A 21958-nucleotide genomic window follows, 5' to 3' on the forward strand; every position below is an offset into this window, starting at 1 on the left:
TATAGTGCACTACTTTTGACCAGAGCCCCCATGGGCCCTGGTCAAAGGTAGTACACTACTTAGGGAATGGGATGGTGTGCCAGTGTCTCTGACGCCATGCTGAGAGAGAACATACAAGCATATATAAATAAAATAAACAATTATATTAGGCCTAACCCCAATTAGTCTACTGGTCGATTGGCTGTTGGTCGACCTAGATCTTTTTAGTCGAGCAGTAGTATATATATCTATCTATCTATCTGCACCCATCTCAGTGAATTAATCTGAAAAAGGTTATGGTGATTTATGTTAATGCATTCAATATATTATTATTCCAGTCTTACCATTCTCATTCTCGGAATTGACACATTGTTCGCAGAGCGCACAAAGTTAAGTCAATTCAATTTAGTCAGTGTCTTGTTTGGTGCGCTCCTGTCAATGTTGAGTAAGGACGAGCACCTGATTACACATAAGTACACTACCGGTCAAAATTTTGTAGAACACCTACTCATTCAAGGGTTTTTCTTTATTCGAACTATTTTCTACATTGTAGAATAGTGAAGACATCAAAACTATGAAATAACACATATGGAATCATGTTGCAACCAAAAAAAGTGTTCAACAAATCAAAATATATTTTATATTTGAGATTTATCAAAGTAGCCACCTTTGGATGACACCTTTGCATATAAAATGTGTCAATTTGGGTATCTGATAGTATTTTTGATTAGCTTAACGTACCATACCAAATGGTACGTTAAGCTGTGGAGCTTCTCAAAGTAATGTTTTCTTCACCTCAAAAAGCAAGCAAACAAACGATGTTTTTACATCCGTTGAGAATGACAATAGTACCTCAATTTATCGGAAAAATCTTTCCAGCCCTCTCCCTTTCGATAACCACTCTGTGTGATCCAGTAGAAACGTAATAAAACAGGCCTACCTGATTACTTCTTATCAGTGCTTGACTTGGGTGCTGGTACTGTTTATATATATATATAGGTACAGGAGCTCCACAATACTTTTGTGCTAATATTCTATAAGAAGAACAGGAGCTCAAACAGTAGAACATTTGAGATGCTCCACTCTGGTGAGCTCTTGCCAAAGTCAAGCTCTGCTTCTTATCCCTTGCGCAAATAGCCTACAGCTGTGTCTGTCCCAAGCTCACTGGAGCAGGAAACTGAGGGCCCAGGATACTTTATACAATGTTGCAAGTTTGCTAGTGCAAGCTTGAGGCCAACTGAAGTTAATAGTTGATACAATGTTCCAAGTTCCTTGCAGAAAAGCCATGTGTAGCCAATGTGATTTATAGGATTTAAAAAAAGTAATAACTATCAGGATATTTCCTACCTGCAGGCTGCAATGTTTATTTGTTGCCTTTTTGTAGGCTATTTTTACATATTTGGCAACGGCAATAGAAGTTACTTTTTAGGTTGATAATTTTCAGTTAGATTTGGAGAGAAATTTGATTAACCACGCGACATTGATTTTGAGATAAGACGTTATTATATATGAAATGAAACTGTTCCACGAAAATGTGCATATGAAAACCAGAACTGGCACGCAGATCGGTAGAAATGGTCATACAAATTGGCATTCCACATGAGAAAGGTTGCCAACTCCCCATATAGCCTATTACCAGCAACTTCAGGAGAGTAATGGCAGAACATGCGAAAGCCAGCAGGAGGAGAATAGTTGGGTCAGGGTACGTTTTTTTCTTCTTCTGGTTATCTAGATCTCTGGCTCCCTCGAGTCACGCGTGTTATTTCATCAAACAGTAAGCTGATAGAACCAGGCATCCTGTGGCGTACGGCATCAGCATCGAATAGCCCCCGCGATATGCAACTTTTCAGGGAAGTCAGGAACCAATATACACAGTCAGTTAGGAAAGCTTAGGCTAGCCTTTTCAAACAGAAATTTGCATCCTGGAGCACTAATTCCAAAAAGTTTTGGGACACTGTTAAATCCATGGAGAATAAGAGCACCTCCTCCCAGCTGCCCACTGCACTGAGGCTAGGAAACACTGTCACCACCGGTAAATCTTCGATAATCGAGAATTTCAATAAGCATTTTTCTACGGCCAGCCATGCTTTCCACCTGGCTACCCCTATGGCATGCTCTCCCTTATGTAAGGAATTAGGCACTTTCCCATGTTTACTACAGTATTTATTGCCGACTGCACAGTAACCTAATAAACAAAAACTTATTTTGTTAAAAAAATAAGGATTAAAAAAAAAATACTCTCAAAATGAAGATGTTGATTTAGTTATGGATCCATTCTATAACGAATTACTATGGGAATAAATATCACTGATTTACAGAAATATTGGAACAAAGTTGGCTAATGAAGGCAAACAACTTAGAATCCTCTGATCCTGTAGCCTACTCCTGACGTCACGTTGTACAGCGCCATAGAAATCGTGAGGGTTTCGTTTTTTCCTTTTTCTCTGAATAGAAACACCATAATATTAATCAAATGAATTAAGCCAAATTTCTTAAAATCAATCCCATATACTATGTTATTACAAAAAAGGTTTTAAATTCTCTGGTAATGCCAATAGGGAATACAATCAAATGCTTCTCAAAGATGCCCTCTGGTGGTCAAACTAGCAATAACTTGAAGTAACAGAAAAAAAATGGCTGAGAAATAAATGACGTGTCACAGAATGCTGAGGCAGCACGCCTTTAAGTGTGCCGCAGTATGACTACTTTAAAGGAGGAACCAATTAGAAGGCGACCGATTAATCGGAATGGCCGATTAATTCGGGCCGATTTCAAGTTTTCATAACAATCGGAAATCGTTATTTTTGGATCCCGATTAGGCCGTTTTTTTTTTTTACACCTTTATTTAACTAGGCAAGTCAGTTAAGAACACATTTTTATTTTCAATGACAGCCTAGGAACGGTGGGTTAACTGCCTTGTTCAGGGGCAGAACAACAGATTTTTACCTTGTCAGCTCGGGGATTCAATCTTGCAACCTTACGGTTAACTAGTCCAACGCTCTAACCACCTGCTTTACATTGCACCCCACGAGGAGCCTGCCTGTTACGCGAATGCAGTAAGAAGCAAAGGTAAGTTGCTAGCTAGCATTAAACTTATCTTATAAAAAACAATCAGTCATAGTCACTAGTTAAATACACATGGTTGATGATATTACTAGTTTATCTAGCCTGTCCTGCGTTGCATATAATCGCTTAGGTACACGTTGCTTCAACGTGTACCTAACCATAAACATCAATGCCTTTCTTAAAATCAATACACAAGTATATATTTTTAAACCTGCATATTTAGTTAATATTGCCTGCTAACATGAATTTCTTTTAACTAGGGAAAATGTGTCACTTCTCTTGCAACAGGGTATATGCAGCAGTTTGGGCCGCCTGGCTCGTTGCAAACAGTGAAGACTATTTCTTCCTAACAAAGACAGCCGACTTCGCCAAAAGGGGGATGATTTAACAAAAGCGCATGCACGAATGTATCTAACCATAAACATCAATGCCTTTCTTAAAATCAATACACAGAACTATATATTTTTAAACCTGCATATTTAGCTAAAAGAAATCCAGGTTAGCAGGCAATACTAACCAGGTGAAATTGTGTCACTTCTCTTGCGTTCATTGCACGTAGAGTCAGGGTATATGCAACAGTTTGGGCTGCCTGGCTCGTTGCGAACTAATTTGCCAGAATGTTACGTAATTATGACATAACATAGAAGGCTGTGCAATGTAACAGGAATATTTAGACTTAGGGATGCCACCCGTTAGATAAAATACGGAACGGTTCCGTATTTCACTGAAAGAAAAACGTTTGAGATGATAGTTTCCGGATTCGACCATATTAATGACCTAAGGCTCGTATTTCTGTGTGTTTATTATATTATAATTAAGTCTATGATTTGATAGAGCAGTCTGACTGAGCGGTGGTCCTTTATCCGCCGGTCCGTGAAAATATTGTCTGACATTAAACCGGTCCGTGGCCTAAAAAAGGTTGGGGACCGCTGGTGTAACCGATGTGAAATGGCTAGCTAGTTAGCCAGGTGCGCGCTAATAGCGTTTCAAACGTCACTCGCTCTTAGACTTGGAGTGGTTGTTCCCCTTGCTCTGCATGGGTAACGCTGCTTCGAGGGTGGCTGTTGTCGATGTGTTCCTGGTTCGAGCCCAGGTAGGAGCGAGGAGAGGGACGGAAGCTATACCGTTACACTGGCAATAATAAAGTCACTATAAGAACATCCAATAGTCAAAGGTATATGAAATACAAATCGTATAGAGAGAAATAGTCCTATAATTCCTATAATAACTACAACCTAAAACTTCTTACCTGGGAATATTGAAGACTCATGTTAAAAGGAACCACAAGCTTTCATATGTTCTCATGTTCTGAGCAAGGAACTTAAACGTTAGCTTTCTTACATGGCACATATTGCATTTTTACGTTCTTCTCCAACACTTTGTTTTTGCATTATTTAAACCAAATTGAACATGTTTCATTATTTATTTGAGGCTAAATTGATTTTATTGGTGCATTATATTAAGTTAAAATAAGTGTTCATTCAGTATTGTTGTAATTGTCATTATTACAAATAAACCAAAAAAATGTTAAAAAAACATTTTTGATTTTGATTTATTTTAACCTCTTACATCTAGACGTTCCGCTAGCGGAACACCTGCTCCAATATCCAATGATGGGCGTGGCGCGAAATACAAATTCCTCTAACATCCGAAAACTTCCATTTTTCAAACATATGACTATTTTACAGCATTTTAAAGACAAGACTCTCGTTAATCTAACCACACTGTCCGATTTCAAAAAGGCTTTACAACGAAAGCAAAACAGATTATGTCAGCAGAGTACACAGCCAGAAATAATCAGACACCCATTTTTCAAGCTAGCATATAATGTCACAAAAAACAAAACCACAGCTAAATGCAGCACTAACCTTTGATGATCTTCATCAGATGACAACCCTAGGACATTATGTTATACAATGCATGCATGTTTTGTTCAATCAAGTTCATATTTATATAAAAAAACAGCTTTTTTACATTAGCATGTGACGTTCTGAACTAGCATACCCCCCGCAAACATCCGGTGAATTTACTAAATTACTCACGATAAACGTTCACAAAAAACATAATTATTTTAAGAATTATAGATACAGAACTCCTCTATGCACTCGATATGTCCGATTTTAAAATAGCTTTTCGGTGAAAGCACATTTAGCAATATTCTCAGTAGATAGCCCAGCCATCACGGCTAGCCATTTAGACACCGACCAAGTTTAGCCCTGATCAAACTCCGATTTACTATTACAAAAGTTTCATTACCTTTGTTGTCTTCGTCAGAATGCACTCCCAGGACTGCCATTTCAATAACAAATGTTGGTTTGGTCCAAAATAATCCATCGTTATATCCAAATTGCGGCGTTTTGTTCGTGCGTTCCAAGACACTATCCGAAATGGTAAATCAGGGTCGCGAGCATGGCGCAATTCGTGACAAAAGATTTCTAAATATTCCATTACCGTACTTCGAAGCATGTCAACCGCTGTTTAAAATCCATTTTTATGCCATTTTTCTCGTAAAAAGCGATAATATTCCGACCGGGAATCTCCGTTTAGCTAAACAGAGGAAAGAAAACAAAGCTTTCGGGTCGACGCGGGCACGAGCCTGAGTCTCACAGTACTGTAACCAGCCACTATCCAAACGCGCTACTTTGTTTCAGCCAGAGCCTGCAAAGCCACGATTCAGCATTTTGCCGCCTTCTCAGAGTCCATGTGAGCCGTAGAAAGTGTCACGTAAGAGCAGAGATCCCCTGTAATAGATAGAGATAATCAACAAGGCCAAGAAATGGTCAGACAGGGTACTTCCTGTACAGAATCTTCTCAGGTTTTGGCCTGCCAAATTAGTTCTGTTATACTCACAGACACCATTCAAACAGTTTTAGAAACTTTGGAGTGTTTTCTATCCAAAGCTAATAATTATATGCATATTCTAGTTTCTGGGCAGGAGTACTAATCAGATTAAATCGGGTACGTTTTTTATCCGTCCGTGAAAATACTGCCCCCTAGCCATAACAGGTTAATTGGCCGATTAATCGGTATCGGCTTTTTTGGTCCTCCAATAATCGGTATCGGCGGTGAAAATCATAATCGGTCGACCTCTAGAACCAATGTACCTAGGTGTCTGGTTGGACAGTAAACTCTCAACAACATTAACCTCTATGGGCTAGGTGGGACGCTAGCGTGCCACCCGTGGTGCACTCCATCAACAGCAGGTGCATTTCAAGAGCGGCAAATTTGAATCCAAATAAATGTCAAAATTCAAATTTTTCAAACATACAACTATTTTACACCCTTTGAAAGATAAACATCTCCTTAATCTAACCACGTTTTACGATTTCAAAAAGGTTTTACGGCGAAAGCATAAATTTAGAGTATGTTGGGACAGTACATTTACAAGAGTTGTGTGTAATGTTTTGTCAAGTCAAAGACAGGGTCACCAAAACCATAAAACCAGCTAAAATGATGCACTAACCTTTTACAATCTCCATCAGATGACACTCCTAGGACATTATGTTAGACAATGCATGCATTTTTAGTTCTATCAAGTTCATATTTATATCCAAAAACAGCGTTTTACTATGGCATTGACGTTGAGGAAATCGTTTCCCTCCAATAACCGGCAGTCAAGTCAGCGTCACAAATTAAATAATTAAAATTAGAAAACATTGGTAAAATATTATATTGTCATTTAAAGAATTATAGATTTACATCTCTTGAACGCAATCAACTTGCCAGATTTAAAAATAACCTTACTGGGAAATCACACTTTGCAATAATCTGAGCACTGCGCCCAGAAAAATACGCGTTGTGATACAGACTAGACGTCATGTTGGGGAGATCTAAAATCGAAAATACTATGTAAATAATCCATTACCTTTGATTCTCTTCATCAGATGTCACTTCCAGGTATCACAGGTCCATAACGAATGTAGTTTTGTTCAAAAAAGCTCATCATTTATGTCCAAAAATCTCCGTCTTGTTAGCACATGATCTAAGCCAGCCGGACTTCTCGTCATGAACGAGGGGAAAAAATATATTTACGTTCGTTCAAACATGTCAAACGTTGTATAGCATAAATCATTAGGGCCTTTTTTAACCAGAACATGAATAATATTCAAGGTGGACGAATGCATACTCTTTTATAACGTATTGGAACGAGGGTACCCAACATGAACTCGCGCGCCAGGTGTCTAATGGGACATCATCGTTCCATGGCTCTTGTTCGGTCAGATCTCCCTCCAGAAGACTCAAAACACTTTGTAAAGGCTGGTGACATCTAGTGGAAGCAATAGGAAGTGCCAAAATATTCCTCAGCCCCTGTGTTTTTCAATGGGATAGGTTTAAAGGTAATACAACACATCAGGTATCCACTTCCTGTCAGAAAATGTCTCAGGGTTTTGCCTGCCAAATGAGTTCTGTTATACGCACAGACACCATTCAAACAGTTTTAGAAACTTTGGAGTGTTTTCTATCCAAAGCTAATAATTATATGCATATTCTAGTTTCTGGGCAGGAGTACTAATCAGATTAAATCGGGTACATTTTTTTATCCAGACGTGCAAATGCTGCCCCCTAGCCCTAACAGGTTAAGCATCTCCAATCCAAAATGTAATCTAGAATCGGCTTCCTATTTCGCAACAAAGCATCCTTCACTCATGCTGCCAAACATACCCTCGTAAAACTGACAATCCTAACGATCCTCGACTTCAGGCGATGTAATTTACAAAATAGCCTCCAACACCCTACTCAGAAAATTGGATGTAGTCTATCATAGAGCCATCCGTTTTGTCACTAAAGCCCCATATACTACCCACCACTGCGACCTGTATGCTCTCGTTGGCTGGCCCTCGCTACATATCCGTCGCCAAACCCACAGGCTCCAGGTCATCTATAAGTCTTTGCTAGGCAAAGCCCCGCCTTCTCAGCTCACTGGTCACCATAGCAACACCCACCCATAGCACACACTCCAGGTATATTTCACTGGTCATCCCAAATCCAACACCTCCCTTGGCTGCCTTTCCTTCCAGTTCTCTGCTGCCAATGACTGGAACGAATTGCAAAAGTCAATGAAGCTGGAGACATATCTCCCTCACTAACTATAAGCATCAGCTGTCAGAGCAGCTTACCAATCACTGCACCTGTACACAGCCCATCTGTAAATAACCCACCCAACTACCTCCTCCCCATATTGTTTTTTTTTTTTTTTTTTTAATTGCACCCCAGTATCTTTACTTGCACATCATGCTTAGGGTCATTGTCCTGCTGGAAGGTGAACCTCCGTCCCAGTCTCAAATCTCTGGAAGACTGAAACAGGTTTCCCGCAAGAATTTCCCTGTATTTAACGCCATCCATTATTCCTTCAATTCTGACCCGTTTCCCAGTCCCTGCCGATGGAAAATGGGATGGTTTTCTCGGGGTGATGAGAGGTGTTGGGTTTGCGCCATACACAACATTTTCCTTGATGGCAAAAAGCTCAATTTTAGTCTCATCTGATCAGAGTACCTTTTTCCATATGTATGGAGAGTCTCCCATATGCCTTTTGGCGAACATCAAACGTGTTTGCTTATTTTTTTCTTTAAGCAATGGCTTTTTTCTGTCCACTCTTCCGTAAAGCCCAGCTCTGTGGAGTGCACGGCTTAAAGTGGTCTTATGGACAGACACTCCAATCTCCACTGTGGAGCTTTGCAGCTCCTTCAGGGTTATCTTTAGTCTCCTTGTTGCCTCTCTGATTAATGCCCTCCTTGCCTGGTCCATGAGTTTTGGTGGGCGGCCCTCTCTTGGCAGGCTTATTGTGGTGCCATATTATTTCCAATTTTTAATAAATGGATTTAATGGCGCTCCGTGGGATGTTCAAAGTTTCAGATATTTTTTTATAACCCAACCCTGATCTGTACGTCTCCACAACTTTGTCCCTGACCTGTTTGGAGAGCTCCTTGGTCTTCATGGTGCCGCTTGCTTGGCGGTGCCCCTTGCTTAGTGGTGTTGCACACTCTGGGGCTTTTCAGAACTGGTGTAAATATACTGAGATAATGTGACAGATTGCACACAGGTGGACTTTATTAAACTAATTATGTGACTTCTGAAGGTAATTGGTTGCACCAGAACTTATTTAGGGGCTTCATAGCAAAAGGGGCGAATACATATGCACGCACCACTTCTCTTTTTTTTTTAACAAGTAATTGTTTTCATTTCACTTCACCAATTTGGACTATTTTGTGTATGTCCATTACATGAAATCCAAATAAAAATCAATTTAAATTACAGGTTGTAATGCAACAAAATAGGAAAAACACCAAGGGGGTGAATACTTTTGCAAGGCATTGTATACACTCCTTTCATGAAACTATCTTATCGCCTAGTTGAAACCTGGGGCTCCTACTTTACTCTTAACATTACTGTTCTTCACGTTCGTAAAAAAATATCTTTAAACTTTGTCATGCTCGTTAGAATTTCCTTGATTCGCTGGTAGGGAAGAGTGGGGGGAATTGTTTGAAAGTTGCGCACTCCCTAGTAGTAAGGGGAGACGGGGGAATTGTTTGAAAGTTGCGCGCTCACTATTAGGAAGGGGAAACGGGGGGAATTGTTTGAAAGTTGCACGCTCACTATTGGTAAGGGGGGGACGGGATTATAACAGTCTTTATATCTATTATAGACATGTTTGCTCAGTGGTGAACCGTGGCCTTCAGTGGGGGAAAAAAAAATCTTTCAACACATTGTACCAAACTCAAAAATATCAAAAATAACAAATATAAAAGGGCTCGACATCAGCGCTTGTCCGCTTGCCTGGGGAATTTTTTTTTAAATTATCGGACAACAAAAATATAGATTTAAGTTGTCAGAATCCCGCAAAAATCGCAATATCAAACAATTAGGCTACTCCGATCCGAACTGGATCAGTGTCCTCCGGATGCAATTTGTTGCACACTGTCCTCCCAATCTCTGCAGTGCGCGTTGGAGTAGAATTATTGTAGGCCTGCATTGACAGGCACAAGCGGTCTTTCAATCATGCAGTTACTAGACACGTTTTTGAGATTAAAGCCTCATTTGTTGATATTCATTGCTAGCTAGCAAGTTACTTCAACAATTATAGTTCATTTTTGGTCAGCAATTAAAATCCTGGAAAAGTCATGGTGTGTGATTCACCAGCGTGTACCAGTAGGCCCTTGCCGGGGGGAGAGACAGAGAGGTATAATAATGACATTCAAACTAACTAGATAGCCAATTCAAAACATAGTGTAGTTTGGCTAGTTCTCTCGCTAGTTAACCTGTTATGGCTAGGGGGCAGTATTTTCACAGCCGGATAAAAAAACGTACCCGATTTAATCTGATTATTACTCCTGCCCAGAAACTAGAATATGCATATAATTATTGGCTTTGGATAGAAAACACTCCAAAGTTTCTAAAACTGTTTGAATGGTGTCTGTGAGTATAACAGAACTCATTTGGCAGGCCAAAACCTGAGAAGATTCCATGCAGGAAGTGCCCTGTCTGACAATTTCTTGCCCTTCTTCATTATCTCTATCCATTACAGAGGATCTCTGCTGTTACGTGACACTTCCTACGGCTCCCATGGGCTCTCAGAAGGCGGCAAAAAGCTGAATCGTGGCTTTGCAGCCTCTGGCTGAAAAAAAGTAGCGCGTTTGGGTAGTGGCTGGTTACAGTACTGTGAGACTCAGGCTCGTGCCCGCGTCGACAGAATGCTTTGTTTTCTTTCGTCTGTTTACCTAAACGCAGATTCCCGGTCGGAATATTATCGCTTTTTTACGAGAAAATAGGCATAAAAATTGATTTTAAACAGCGGTTGACATGCTTCGAAGTAGGGTAATGGAATATTTAGAAATCTTTTGTCACGAATTGCGCCATGCTCGTGACCCTTATTTACCATTTCGGATAGTGTCTTGAACGCACGAACAAAACGCCGCTGTTTGGATATAACTATGGATTATTTTGAACCAAACCAACATTTGTTATTGAAGTAGCAGTCCTGGGAGTGCCTTCTAACGAAGAACATCAAAGGTAATCAAACTTTTGTAATAGTAAATCGGAATTTGGTCAGGGCTAAACTTGGTCGGTGTCTAAATGGCTAGCCGTGATGGCTGGGCTATCTACTGAGAATATTGCAAAATGTGCTTTCACCGAAAAGCTATTTTAAAATCGGACATATCGAGTGCATAGAGGAGTTCTGTATCTATAATTCTTAAAATAATTGTTATGTTTTTTGTGAACGTTTATCGTGAGTAATTTACTAATTCACCGGAAGTTTGCGGTGGGTATGCTAGTTCTGAACATCACATGCTAATGAAAAGGCTGGTTTTTGATATAAATATGAACTTAATTGAACAAAACATTGTATAACATAATGTCCTAGGAGTGTCATCTGATGAAGATCAAAGGTTAGTGCTGCATTTAGCTGTGGTTTTGGTTTTTGTGACATATATGCTTGCTTTGAAAATGGCTGTGTGATTATTTTTGGCAGGGTACTCTCCTGACATAATGTAATGTTTTGCTTTCGCTGTAAAGCCTTTTTGAAATTGGACAATGTGGTTAGATTAACGAGAGTCTTGTCTTTAAAATGGTGTAAAATAGTCATATGTTTGAGAAATGAAAGTTATAGCATTTATGAGGTATTTGTATTTCACGCCACGCGATTCCACTGGCTGTTGACCTTGCCCAGGGAGGTTAACCTCTTACATCTAGACGTTCCGCTAGCGGAACACCTGCTCCAATATCCAATGATAGGCGTGGCGCGAAATACAAATTCCTCAAAAATACAAAAACTTCAATTTTTCAAACATATGACTATTTCACAGCATTTTAAAGACAAGACTCTCCTTTATCTAACCACACTGTCCGATTTCAAAAAGGCTTTACAGCGAAAGCAAAACATTAGATTATGTCAGCAGAGTACCAAGCCAGAAATAATCAGACACCCATTTTTCAAGCTAGCATATAATGTCACAAAAACCCAGAAGACAGCTAAATGCAGCACTAACCTTTGATGATCTTCATCAGATGACACACCTAGGACATTATGTTATACAATACATGCATGTTTTGTTCAATCAAGTTCATATTTATATCAAAAAACAGCTTTTTACATTAGCATGTGACGTTCAGAACTAGCATACCCCCCGCAAACTTCCGTGGAATTTGCTAACAATTTACTAAATTACTCACGATAAACGTTCACAAAAAGCATAACAATTATTTTAAGAATTATAGATACAGAACTCCTCTATGCACTCGATATGTCCGATTTTAAAATAGCTTTTTGGTGAAAGCACATTTTGCAATATTCTAAGTACATAGCCCAGCCATCACGGGCTAGCTATTTAGACACCCGGCAAGTTTAGCACTCACCAATATCAGATTTACTATTATAAACGTTTGATTACCTTTTGTTGTCTTCGTCAGAATGCAATCCATGGACTGCTACTTCAATAACAAATGTTGGTTTGGTCCAAAATAATCCATCGTTATATCCGAATAGCGGCGTTTTGTTCGTGCGTCCCAGACACTATCCGAAATGGTAAATCAGGGTCCCGCGCATGGCGCAATTCGTGACAAAAAATGTCTAAATATTCCATTACCGTACTTCGAAGCATGTCAACCGCTGTTTAAAATCAATTTTTATGCAATTTATCTCGTAAAAAAGCGATAATATTCCGACCGGGAATCTCCTTTTCGGCAAACAGAGGAAAAAAATAACAAAGACGGGGGCGGCCAGGGCACGCGCCTAAGCCCACAGTCCCTTGATCGGCCACTTGAGAAAGGCGATAATGTGTTTCAGCCTGGGGCTGGGATGACGACATTCAGGTTTTTCCCGGGCTCTGAGCGCCCATGGAAGACGTAGGAAGTGTCACGTTAGAGCAGAGATCCTTTGTAAAAGATAGAGATGGCAAAGAAGTTCAAGAAATGGTCAGACAGGCCAATCCTGTAAAGGAATCTCTCAGGTTTTGACCTGCCATTTGAGTTCTGTTATACTCACAGACACCATTCAAACAGTTTTAGAAACTTTGGAGTGTTTTCTATCCAAAGCCAATAATTATATGCATATTCTAGTTACTGGGCAGGAGTAGTAACCAGATTAAATCAGGTACGTTTTTTATCCAGCCGTGAAAATACTGCCCCCTAGCCATAACAGGTTAAGGAGAAGTTTATATATAATCCTATGCATAGAACTTGTATCTTTCATCAAAGTTTATGATGAGTATTTCTGTAAATTGATGTGGCTCTGCAAAATCACCGGATGTTTTGTAGGCAAAACATTACTGAACATAACGCGCCAATGTAAACTGAGATTTTTGGATATAAATATGAACTTTATCGAACAAAACATACATGTACTGTGTAACACGAAGTCCTATGAGTGCCATCTGATGAAGATCATCAAAGGTCAGTGATTAATTTTCTCTCTATTTCAGCTTTTTGTGACTCCTCTCTTTGGCTGGAAAATGGCTGTATGTTTTTTTTGTGACTAGGTGCTGACCTAACAATCGTATGGTGTGGTTTCGTTGCAAAGCCTTTTTGAAATCAGACACTGTGGCTGGATTAACAAGAAGTTTATCTTTAAAATGGTGTATTATACTTGTATGTTTGAGGAATTTTAATTAGGAGATTTCTGTTTTGAATTTGGCGCCCTGCAATTTCACTGGCTGTTGTTGAGGTGGTAGCGTCCCACATATCCCAGAGGTTTTAAGCTGACTCTGGTGTGTTCAAGCAGGGTTTGATCAAAAGCCTGAACACCCAGTAGCTCTCCAGATGGAGGGTTGACGGACCACGTATTTTATACAGTAGCCTATCAGTGCACTATTTTACTTGGTAGAGGTTTAAGTGCCTTGCTTAAGGCCACAAGGCAAAAGATACTGTATAACACATGGTATCAGACAGCAGCAGCCATCCTTTGTCAATACCAATGATAATAATTTATGTTGTTTTGTGGAGTGATTTCTTGCATTACACAACACCATTTTCAGTCACCTTTTTGTCTTGTCAGTCCTATATGTCTGAAGGACACGTGGCAAAAAAAAATGTCAAGCCCTGACATAGCATAATTGAAATGCATTCAAATGAAATAAACAGGCGGAAGACTGAGCCGAGCTTCAGGCTGCCTCTCACATCGATAGCACTCACACGGATAACGTTGACAACAACCACACAACCTATGGTAGCCTAACAGCATCACCATCACACTATCACCAAAAGTGACAAGTGGCACATCAAAAGGATGTGTGTGACAAGCTTGTGACGCTGAAAGGACAGCGACTGTAATACCAGCGCACTCTATGTTGGAGACTGCACTTTTTGTAAAACACATAGCGCTGATAGAAAGATAGCCGTCACACACAGCATGATGTTAAAGGATAAGCAGCCCATTCACTCAGACATAAAAGGCCAAGCATTTCCCAATCAAAATTTACAACTATTACTTCCCATTACAACAAAGAAAAGTTAGCACATTAATTTAAACTTTAGGTGATCTAAACCAACATAAGTTATTTTGGAAGAGATAGCTAACATTAAGCGAGCTGCAATAAAAAAAGAAGCAGTCCTACTCACCAGATGATGATCACTTGAAGCTAACAAATTGGCAACAACATCTAACACCTGCTGCAAACTAGACTACAACAAAAGCTAGCTAGCAAAACCGTGGTAAAACTACTGCTCAGTGACCTGTTGGATTTCGAGAAGACAGAATTTTCTATACATTTTTGTAAAAACATTCCCACAAATTACAAGTCAAAATGTGATTGGTTGATTCCACTGTCACTCAAAAATATGGCCCTAATACAGTTGAATGGCAATTGCCTTCCATCTATGTCTACTTGCCCTCAGCATGCATTTTTTTCTAACTGTCTAAAGAATCCAGATGTTGTTCTGAAATATGACCACAGAAATACTGGACATTTTGAACTCTTATTATGATAGCAATTTGATAAAATTACAATCATGGTCTTGAAATGGACTCGCATTTTTCTGGTCTTGACTCGTGGTCTCGGACCCATCACCTCCCCTCCGGTCTTGGTCTTGACTGACTCAATTCGCTCTGGTCTTGAATCGGTCTCGCTTTAGGTTGTCTCGCTTTAGGTGGTCTCAAACACTGCAGTTACATATCGGGATATTATTTTTGACTATATCGCATCATTTTGACAATATATCAAAATTATTTTTGCGCTAGTTGGATGTACCGAGCACAAAAACTCCAGTATTTAGCCTTCATAGCTTGTTCTCCATCTTTTTAAATGGGTTTGATTTTTTACTTTGATCATGAGTAAATTCATGCAGTGTATTATATGTTTTCTTACAGTTTTGAACCAAACTTGATAATTGTCCAATGGTGTGACTGTCTGAGGTAAAGGTGTGGAACGTTGAACTTAAGTAAATTAATGAAAAAATTAACAACACTTCCCTTTACCTATGCTTTTTGTTAATACACAGAAGTTTATTTCAAGAAACAATAATCCCCAAGTCTATTCATGACATTTCCAAATAGTTTTGATTGATTACATTTTGTCCCTAAAGCAAAGTCCACTCGGTGTGACAATTATGGGATTAGATAACGACCCAGCATTTGGACACCATTGCACTGGGGAGGGTTCTCTTGCAATGAGGAAGTACAGAAGACATGGCTGGAGCACATGGCCTGAACAGATTGTAAAATCTGAAATATCTATCAAAATATTGCACTTTTCTGCCATTGCCATAAAAGGTGTCAGTTTCTTAGTCTTTTGGTGTGATGCTTTTTGACTGTATATATGAAAACAATATTTGTTGACAATTAAAGTATAAAAAGCAACGAAAACATGTTGTAAAATCATACTGAAGGCCTACTTAACAATTAGGCCCAAACGGGACCATGCAGCCTGAGATTTCCAACAGTGTGACAGCTTTATTTCCCTTGGTGTGACATGAAGACAGTGTCACACCAGAGGAAATACAAGACAACTGTCTGATTCTCGCCTGTCTGAGTGGACTGATCCAATGTGGAGGCCGTGGGGATGACACTGTCCATCTCTCTAAGACGTGCTGCTGAAATTGTGCATGGCTATATTACATAACAATGGTGCAACACTAATAAAAAAAAAAATATTATAACAAATGCGCTTTCTCCCGCGTTGGATAGTGGTCGCTGTCCGAGTTCTGAAACACATCAGTGCGCTGTTGAATTGACGCCTTTTCCTAGACCATGTTGCCATGCGCAAAATAGCAAAGTTAACCAGCATATTGTTGAAAACAATGCGGCGGAGGCAGCAGCAGAATGAGGAGACCTTGTCTTATTGTCTAAGAAAAGCGAGGAGAAAAAAAACCAACTTAATTAAAGTCTGTAATCAATAGCCTAACTGTTAAATGTACCTGGCTTTATAAATCAACCATATATATACACATTAGCTTACTTACATGGCACATATTGCACTTTTACTTTCTTCTCCAACACTTCGTTTGTGCATTATTTAAACCAAATTGAACATGTTTCATTATTTATTTGAGGCTAAATTGATTTTATTGAAGTATTGTATAAAGTTGAAATAAGTGTTCATTCAGTATTGTTGCAATTGTTATTATTACAACTCAATAAATGCATTTTTTAAAAAAAATCTTTAAAATCGGACGATTAAATCGGTACCGGCTTTTTTTGGTCCTCCAATAAACGGTATCGGTATTGAAAAATCATAATTGGTCGACCTCTAATAAATAAATAAATAAATATATAGTGGAAGTCGGAAGTTTACAAACTTAAGTTGGAGTCATTAAAGCTCGTTTTTCAACCACTCCACAAATTTCTTGTTAACAATCTATAGTTTTGGCAAGACGGTTAGGACATCTACTTTGTGCATGACACAAGGAACTTTTCCAACAATTGTTTACAGACAGATTATTTCACTTATAATTCACTGTATCACAATTCCAGTGGGTCAGAAGTTTACATACACTAAATTGACTGTGCCTTTAAACTGCTTGGAAATTTCCAGAAAATTATGTAATGGCTTTAGAAGCTTCTGATAGGCTAATTGACATCACTTGAGTCAGTTGGAGGTGTACCTGTGGATGTATTTCAAGGCCTACCTTCAAACTCAGTGCCTCTTTGCTTGACATCAGGTGAAAATCAAAAGAAATCAGCCAAGACCTCAGAAAATAAATTGTAGACCTCCACAAGTCTGGTTCCTCCTTGGGAGAAATTTTCAAACGCCTGAAGGTACCATGTTCATCTGTACAAACAATAGTATGCAAGTATAAACACCATGGGACCACGCAGCCATCATACCGCTCAGGAAGAAGACGTGTTCTGTCTCCTAGAAATGAACATACATTGGTGCGAAAAGTGCAAATCAATCCCAGAACAACAGAAAAGGACCTTCTGAAGATGGAGGAAACAGGTACAAATCTATCTATATCCAGGGTACAACAAGTCCTATATTGACATAACCTGAAAGGCCGCTCAGCAAGGAGGAAGCCACTGCTCCAAAACCGCCATAAGAAAAGCCAGACTACAGTTTGCAACTGCACATGGGGACAAAAGTTTGTGCTTTTTGGAGAAATGTCCTCTGGTCTGATGAAACAAAAATAGAACTGTTTGGCCATAATGACCATCATTATGTTGGGAGGAAAAAGGGGGAGGCTTGCAAGCCAAAGAACACCATCCCAACCGTGAAGCACGGGGGTGGCAGCATCATGTTGTGGTCCCGTGTGGCTCAGTTGGAAGAGCATGGTTTTTGCAATGCCAGGGTTGCGGGTTCGATTCCCACGGGGGACCAGTACGGAGGAAAAATGTATGAAATGTATGCATTCACTACTGTAAGTCGCTCTGGATAAGAGTGTCTGCTAAATGACTAAAAATGTAAATGTAAAATGGCGTGCTTTGCTGCAGAAGGGACTGGTGCACTTCACAAAATAGATGGCTGCATGAGAAGGAAAACTTTGTTGATATGTTGAAGCAACATCTCAAGACATCAGTCAGGAAGTTAAAGCTTGGTCGCAAATGGGTCTTCCAAATGGACAATGACCCCAAGCATACTTCCAAAGTTGTGGCAAAATGGCTTAAGGACAACAAAGTCAAGGTGTTGGAGTGGCCATCACAAAGCCCAATCCCATAGAAAAATGTAATGGCCGAACTGAAAAAGTGTGTGCGAGCAAGGAGGCCTACAAACCTGACTCAGTTACACCAGCTCTGTCAGGAGGAATGGGCCACAATTCACCCAGCTTATTGTAGGAAGGCTACCCAACACGTTTGACCCAAGTTAAACAATTTAAAGGCAATGCTACCAAATACTGATTGACTGTATGTCTGACCCACTGGGAATGTGATGAAAGAAATAAAAGCTGAAAAAAATAATTCTCTCTACTATTATTCTGACATTTCACATTCTTAAAATAAAGTGGTGATCCTAACTGACCTAAGACAGGGAATTTTTACTAGGATTAAATGTCAGGAATTGTGAAAAACTGAGTTTAAACGTATTTGGCTAAGGTGTATGTAACCTTCCGACTTCAACTGTATATATAAACACACAGACATAAGACAGATCCCGCTTCTGTGGCCTGTTTGAGTGTGTGTGTTTAATAGCCTACTGATTCCGTGTCATTTAAACTGTTCAAAATGGTCCAAAAAATATTTCTAATAACCCTCCTTTTTATTGATCTACTTATTACAAAAATTATTTTGTTCATTATAATAATACATGTCATTAATCGGCTTAGTACAGCAGCCTAGTATAACCACCATTGAGCTGTAGGCCTAAGAGCGCATCCTGTTTAGTCTTAATACCGTAACTTAGGCCTATAATTCAATACCTATATAGGCTACTGTATCAATCATTCGTTTATGTAATCACACAGCCTAATAGTCATTCATGATTTGAAATGCAATCAAGCATTTTATGTTTTAAAATAAAATAAAGCAAGCCTTGAAAAATTAGCTTACACAATAAATAAACCGTTCATTACGTAATTCCATTCACGAATTAATGCGACTGTTTTTAGTCTTTGTTGTAATAAAGGATTAACAAAAAAACATTACAAGAGACTCTCTGGTACGCTTATAACTGATTTAGTGTTGTTTACATTGTCCCAAATGGTCAGAAAAATTATATTGTAATCTAACAGCACCTGTTTCGATTGGTCAAAAGAATAGAAGACTCTCAATTTCGGGGCCAGCCCTAAATTGGAATGAGTACACTTCAAATGATTTAATGAGGATCCATTATTGAGGTTTAGTACTGATGTTTAGAAGCATTTTTACAGTGGTCAGAAACTTCTGAAAGTGTCATTAATTATTGTTAAGCATGAGGCAGGTAACATAATACAGTATGATAATTGCTTTTTATCTAGGTTTAGTTTAATGCCTGTGAATCTTAGACAAAATGTAATTGTGAGACACTTGGTTATCATCATTATTCTCCAAGGAAATGTGTTTTTCATTTTAAATTCAAGAATATGATTAATGATATAAAAAATATAACTAAATTATGTGTAAAAAAATATATATTGTCTATTTGGGAATCATTAAAACTTGATATTGACAATTGTAGTGTCACAACAGAGTCCAAATTCAAGGCTCTAATGCATGAAATGGTTCATTAAAATGGATATAAATTCTAAATTGAAGGTGGCCATGTAATATTTTGAAATGTTTAGCCAGTTTGTGAATAAATGTAGTTTTATTTTATTTTTTTCTACTTTAATTTAGAGGAAATTATTTTTTCAATTATGTTTTGGCCATATGGTAACTATCAACATATGGTATTGGTACCTAAGTACCCTGGGAAAGCTCATCCCTACCCTATGGGCCCTGGTCAAAAGTTGTGCACTACATAGTAGGGAATAAAGTGCCATTTGGGATGACAAAATAAAAATACATCAAAACAATGTATTAATGCTTACTCTGCCACAACTCACATTTGGGGTTAGAGACAGAGAGAACAGTTTTGTGTGAAGAAACATTTGCTACGCATATGTGGGGAAATGGTGACGTGACAACCCCCACCACCTCAAAACCCATGCACATGCTTTCACATACCATACACATTCGGGAACATGGGCTAATATTGAAACTGAGCAGGGGTGGGTATAGGCCTGTGGTATATAAAATAGATTTAAAAAAACAAGTCAAATTGACATGAGCAACTGAACTCTTTGATCAGACAGTGAAACCAAATATACTGGTAACTAGGTCCTATCTGTGGTGAAACGACTTGATTCGGTGTTACTCAATGCCACAACCTCAGCTAGTCATATTGTGGCAATATGACTGGGGACATTTTTATCAATGAATGAGCCATCATAACCAGTCCACTGATTTTCCAAAAGTTAACTGATCAACATAAGTGTACATAGCACATAATGAATTGTGCATAAATGTAGCTAACTAACTATCTCAACAGTCTCATCACCAGCAACTGACGACTTTCGTTTAGAATCATTAACCAACACATTCCAAACTATGACATGAAATTAGGGAAATCATTTGGAAAAACACTAGCGAACTAGCTATTCTAAATTAGGCCTCAGGGCGACATTGGCCTTTCATTGAAAGGAAATAGCTAACTGGCGAGTGAATGATAACAAAACTGGCTGATGCAGTAGCATTTAGCAAGCTAGCTAAGCACAGGTGGCTACTGGCTAACTAGCTAGCTACAACAAGCTGGTGGCAAACAACCACGTCCACGAGAACACGTGTATACCTTGGGGAAATGTCTAAATACATGACAAATCATACAATATGTTTATTATTTGATCGTTTGATAACTAGTAAACGGGTTTATAGCTGATGCAATGGCGTTCTAGTCAAACATAACGTCAAAATCCCACGCGTGCAGCTAGCTAACTTAGCTACCGAACTTGACACAGGCTAGCGAAGTAGCAAGTACCTGGCGGATTGACTAACTAGAATCAATATAGATACAGTACAGAGAAATATATATACAATTATTTTGTCTGAGACGTCTAATGGAGATGGCAAAACTACAATAATCATGTGGAAACAAAGTTAGCCATGCTAACTAGCTAGTTTGCTAGTTAACATAGTTATATTATGGATGTGACAAGGCATGCACATTGCCACCAGTAAGGAATAGCATGCATTCGGGGTGTTTCGGTTAAACTTCCTCACCTATAAAATATTCTTTATTGGGCCGTCTTGATAGGAATTTGTCCTGTTATTTCGTCTGATACCCCTTTCCACCATTCCCTCCTGCTGCTGCTGTCAGGAACTAATCCACCACGGTCAAGACTTCCTTCCACCTGGGCCTTCGAAATGCAACACTTTTGCGTAAAGTAGCCTAGATGACGTGCGTGTGGTGGTCGAGAATACAAATCCCTTCAAAACCAAAGAGTAACTACGCAAATAAAACGACCCCCCCACTCCCAACATTGGCCCCTCATGTTAAAGAAAATGTCAAATTCAGATTTGTGCATAACAAAGAAACAGGGAAAATAGCTATAATATTGACTCAAACTGTAAGAGCTGTCCAACTTTATTTGTGTTATTTTGTTTCCACAACTTTGAAGCCTGCTTGAAAAAAATGTTTTTAAGCAAAAGGGCAACAGCAGTGTTCCACCTAGGGGCATTCGGAGATTCAGTGTTTAATAGTCATATGTACAGGGTTGCAGGTGTGATTGCAGGATACAGTGAAAATCATGCAGGACTAAGTGAAATAAAATCATGAAAATGGTAATAAAAAACAATAGAAATAGAAATATATACATTATAACTGTATCAGTGGTTTGACAAGACGAGATGTGTGTGACCATCAAGGCCTGAAGAGGAACTGACTTGTTATTTTTTAAACAATTTAAATATTATATCCATCAACTGAGTATCACATAAATCCTACTTTTTTTTTTTGTACACATATATTGTATGAGTATGCCAGTCCCTGAAATAGGTAGTGTAACAGGGTAAAGGTGCCTATTAATTTAATTATAT

The 21958-nt window shown here is 38.9% G+C and overlaps 1 protein-coding gene across 1 annotated transcript in view; it reads right to left on the reverse strand.

The window, feature by feature from the left end:
• Positions 1-21343, reverse strand: part of LOC106611270 (endoribonuclease Dicer) — a 78851-nt gene extending 57508 nt beyond the window's left edge. The window contains 1 exon segment of the mRNA XM_045724952.1: positions 21143-21343. The gene's annotated coding sequence lies outside the window, so the exon portion shown is untranslated.
• Between the last annotated feature and the right edge of the window lie 615 nt (positions 21344-21958).

Source organism: Salmo salar, chromosome ssa09, assembly GCF_905237065.1.
Source record: "Salmo salar chromosome ssa09, Ssal_v3.1, whole genome shotgun sequence".
Classification (NCBI taxonomy): domain Eukaryota; kingdom Metazoa; phylum Chordata; class Actinopteri; order Salmoniformes; family Salmonidae; genus Salmo; species Salmo salar.